Source organism: Octopus bimaculoides, chromosome 8 (assembly GCF_046866305.1).
Source record: "Octopus bimaculoides isolate indiv1 chromosome 8, ASM4686630v1, whole genome shotgun sequence".
NCBI classification, from domain to species: domain Eukaryota; kingdom Metazoa; phylum Mollusca; class Cephalopoda; order Octopoda; family Octopodidae; genus Octopus; species Octopus bimaculoides.
In genome coordinates this window covers 8955185-8960184 of record NC_142935.1, presented here as the reverse complement: position 1 = coordinate 8960184, position 5000 = coordinate 8955185, and the positions used below count along the sequence as shown (strand labels likewise).

The 5000-nt window shown below is 37.2% G+C and overlaps 1 non-coding gene across 1 annotated transcript; it reads left to right on the top strand.

Moving 5' to 3' along the window:
• Positions 1–1809: 1809 nt before the first annotated feature.
• Positions 1810–1928, top strand: LOC128248615 (5S ribosomal RNA). The gene has a single exon (XR_008264798.2). It is a non-coding gene; the product is annotated as a 5S ribosomal RNA (ribosomal RNA).
• The last annotated feature ends 3072 nt before the right edge of the window (positions 1929–5000 follow it).

The window sequence follows — 5000 nt, the reverse complement described above, 5'->3', positions numbered from 1 at the left end:
TTCACTAATTTTTTTTTTCCAAGCGACATGTTCTACAATATACAGAACACGTTAGTATACGTTAATATCTGTCACTTGTTCTTTAGCTCTGGCTCTTTCCGCTCTCGTTGTTATTTCATTCTTTTTCTCTCTATCTTAACCAGTTGCTTCATTTTTATGTAGATTTCTTTATCCTCATATGTCTGTTTATTCAGTTTCATCTCCGTCTTTCTATCTCTATCTGCCTATTTGTCTACTTTATCAACTTACATACCTAGCAACTTATCTATCTTATCTGTCTGTCTGTCTATCTGTCTGTCTGTCTGTCTGTCTGTCTGTCTGTCTGTCTGTCTATCTATCTATCTATATTAAACGACATTTATTCCTTGATCTTTCCCCTCATCTTTCTTTCTTACTCTCTTTCCTTCTTTGTATGTATGCATGTAAGTATGTATGTATGTATGTGGATGTGTGCGCTCACACACACACACACACACACACATGTAGAAAGAGAGTGGGTGAGAGAGGTAGAGTGCGTTCGAGAGAGAGAATTAGATTTATAGATAGAAGAGATAAATAGTTAACTAGATAGATAGATGGAAAGATAAATACATCATAGTATGATACCTTTCAAGTGTGTATATACATTTAGTGTGATACACGGTTATATACATATATATATATATGTGTGTGTGTGTGTGTGTGTGTGTGTGTGTGTGTGTGTGTATACATACAAATATATATATTATATACAAAGAAGAGAGATAGAGAGAAAGAGAGAGATAGAGAGAAAGAGAGAGATAGTGCATGTGTGTGCGTTTATGCATGTGTGTGCGTTTATGCATGTGTGTGTAGAAGCACATTGCAGCAATTGCAGTATCGTTGAAATTGTCAGCCAAAATCTTTTTCTTTTTTTCTTTTGGTTGACAAAATTGGATATATCTGAGCAGTTTCAAATGTCATCAGATTCCCATGGAGATAAAGTACCATTCGGTCCGTCCCCAGAAAGAATCATTGGATAGAGTACATTATTAGAGAGTGTAGTATATTTGTTCAATCGATTGGTTCGATTTGCATAACTAATGCATTTCTAGCGGTTTCTACAAATATATTAAGTAATTACACCATGAAAGCATCCATTCTCTTTTGTATCTTTAGTTTCAGGCAATGCAAACCTTTTCTTTTCGTAACACATCGATGCTCAGCAGAGCTCGTGGTAATTGTAAATATATGTCTTTTTATTTGCCTACGCTGACACGCAAAATAAATAAATAAATGAAATAATCAATTTGAGCAATTTCAACGCTTATTTGATTTTCATCCGAGATAGAATAGCGTTTCATTTGTCCACGAGCAGCATGATATGGGTATCTATTTACAGTTGCCACAAGATAGCGAGATCGCTGGTGTGTCGCATAAAAGTATTAGGTTGTTCCAAAAATAATAGCCGATTTCAGAAACAAGTGTTCGATTCTTGGCAGTGTTCGATTCTTGGCAGTGTTCGATTCTTGGCAGTGTTCGATTCCGTGTTCGATTCTAGGCAGTGAACTACATAATAATTATTATAATAGGTTTCATTCATTTTCAATATGCCATTACTTGAAGGGCGGTGAGCTGGCAGAAACGTTAGCACGTCGGGTGAAATGCTTAGCGGTATTTCGTCTGTCTTTAAGATCTAAGTTCAAATTCCGGCGAAATCGACTTTGCTTTTCATCCTTTCTGGGTCGATATATTAAGTACCAGTTGCGTACCAGTTGATCTAATAGCCTGGCCCCCTTATCAAAAAATTTCGGGTCTTGTGCCCCAGAGTAGAAAATATTACTTGATATGGCTTTCGGCCATATCACGTTGAAAGCATTGGTTCTCGTCTGATCACCGAAGTTAAGCAACATCGAGCCTAGTTAGTACTTAGATGGGTGACCGCTTGGGAAACCTAGGTGCTGTAAGCACAAAGAAAAAAAAAGGCGGCTAGCTGGCAGCAACATTAGTATGTCGGACGAAATGCTTAGCAGTATTTCGTCTGCCGTTACATTCTGAGTTCAGATTCCGCCGAGGTCGACTTTGCCTTTCTTCCTTTCGGGGTCGATGAATTAAGTACCAGTTACGCACTGGGGTCGGTGTAATCGACTTAATCCCTTTGTCTGTCCTTGTTTGTCCCCTCTATGTTTAGCCCCCTTGTGGGCAATAAAGAAATAAGAAAAGATTACTTGAAAGGCGGCAAGCAGGCCTTTCATCCTTTCATCCTTTCGGGGTCGATAAATTAAGTGCCAATTACGTACTTGGGTCCATCTAATCGACTGCTCTCCCCCTCCAAAAAGAAATTTCGGGCCTTGTAACTAGAGTAGAAAGGAATATGGCATTACTTGAATGATGCTAGTTATTTAAGATATATATAAATTTAGATAAATTCAATACTTCCGTTATGCAGTTCCGGTTGCTGAAAAGAATGGCTAGAATTTTTACAAGATCATCGTGTTCCTGGAAAAACATCTTGCGTTACTGTGGCATGAATTTATATTCAGGAATATTTTTGTTCCAAACTGTTTTTGGTTACCTACGGGGCTTCTTCCCTCTTAGAACACATTTTAATTTGTTTTATTCTTTTCTTTGCTTCAGCCATTAGACTACGGCCATGCTGGGGCACCACATTGAATGATTTAGTGGAAAATAATTCGGCCCCAGTACTTCTTTAAAAACATCTGGAATTCATTCTATCGGATTTTTTCTTTTTTTTTTACTGGAACGTAAAAGAATCAGGACTGGTTTCTCAGGTTTTGGGGAACAGACTCAAATATATGTGTGTGTGCATGTCTGTGTGTGTATGTGTGTGTGTATGCGTGTGTGTATGTATATGTGTGTGTGTCTATATGTGTGTATGTGTGTGTGTATGTGTGTGTGTATGTGTGTGTATGTATATGTGTGTATATGTATGTGTGTGTCTATGTGTATGTGTGCATGTGTGTATATATGTGTGTGTGCATGTGCGTGCGTGCGCGCGCGCGCGTGTGTGTGCATGCGTGCGTGTCTGAAAGTAAAATTTAAACGCAGTAATCTGTAAGAATAGCAGAGAAAAATTAGTTATTTATCCTTAGAAGTTCAAGTTGGTGTTGTGATTAAGGTGTCATATTTTTGGTTTCGCACAGAGTATTGTTCTAGAGAATGTCTGTCAAAACATCAGAAAATTAAAAGTTTGTTTTAAAAGTAATTGGTAATAAGCTGTTGGTGTGATATTAAGATAACAATAAAAAGTGTTTGCTATACATTTAAAAGTAGTTTTGACAATGTTTACAGATTAAAATATTTTTCGTAGGCTATGAGCATTTCCCATGAGCACTAGTTTTTGAATTGCTTCCATTTTGGGATTTCCTGGTATCTGAGATAAATAGCAATCAGCTATCAGCCCCTTTTGATATCATGACAACAATATTGTTTTAGCACACTAGTTTGAGCACACTTCTAGATAGGCAACGATGTACCTGAGAATACATACATACATAAAACATACAAATCTGCACATACATAATACATACATACATACATACATACATACATACATACATACATACATACATACATACATACATGTTATGTTGGCACTCCGTCGCTTACGACGTCGAGGGTTCCAGTTGATCCGATCAACGGAACAGCCTATTCGTGAAATTAACGTGCAAGTGGCTGAGCTCTCCACAGATACGTGTACCCCTACCGTAGTTCTCGGGGATATTCAGCGTGACACAGTGTGACAAGGCTGACCCTTTGAATTACAGGCACAACAGAAACAGAAAGTAAGTGTGAGACAAAGTTGTGGTGAAAGAACACAGCAGGGTTCGCCACCATCCCCTGCCGGAGCCTCTTGGAGCTTTAGGTGTTTTCGCTCAATAAACACTCACAACGCCCGGTCTGGGAATCGAAACCGCGATCCTATGACCGCGAGTCCGCTGCCCTAACTACTGGGCCATTGCACCTCCACATACATACATACATACATACATACATACATACCCTGTTGTTGATGTTGAAATTCCAATGAAGGAGCCTTGGATCTAGGTTAGAAACCGGTTCTTTTTCTATTGGCAAGAAATCTTAAAATAAAACTGAACAATGACATACATACATACTCAACACCTCTCTGCCATTGTTCTTCGACATTGAACAAATTTCTGTCACTCTAAGCAGCTGATTTAACAGCAGAATGACATTTTCCCTATTTATTTCCCAGGAATACAGATATGTCAATATCACTTACTATCAATCTAGCGAAAGCCATCTGTTCTGTTGACGTTAAATTCCTTCTGCTCCTTTTTCGTTTTCCTCTTCTCTGACTTCGCCTCCCAATTTCTCTTTCTTCGACTTTTACGTTGCTTCTTTGGTGAACGAGACATAAATAAGCTCAATTCAGTGTAATCTGTCACGTGTTGCAGCAGGATTTAAGTCCTGTCAGCAGGTTTACAGATTTTCTCCAATTAACGATAGTTGTTCTTGTATGTATGTATGTATGTATGTATGTATGTATCTATCTATCTATCTATCTATCTATCTATCTATCTATCTATCTATCTATCTATCTATCTATCTATCTACCTATCTATCTATCTATCTATCTATCTATCTATCTACTGTATACAGTTCTATTTATCTACTCTCCGTCTGCCCATCAATTAAATACACTCACACACTTATACGCATAGCGACACTCGCACACACGCTCCAGCATGGTCCCACCCTTTAGGCTGAAACGCATAGAAGAATAAAACAATATATATATGTATGTATATATAAACACCCTCATATACATATGTGTATATATATATATGTGTGCATATATATATATATATATATATATATATATATATATATATATATATATATATATATATATATATATATATATGTGTGTGCATATATATATACATATGTGTGTATATATATATATGTGTGTATATATATATGTATATATATATATATATATGTGTGTGTGTGTGTGTGTGTGTGTGTGTGTGTGTGTGTGTGTGTGTGTGTAC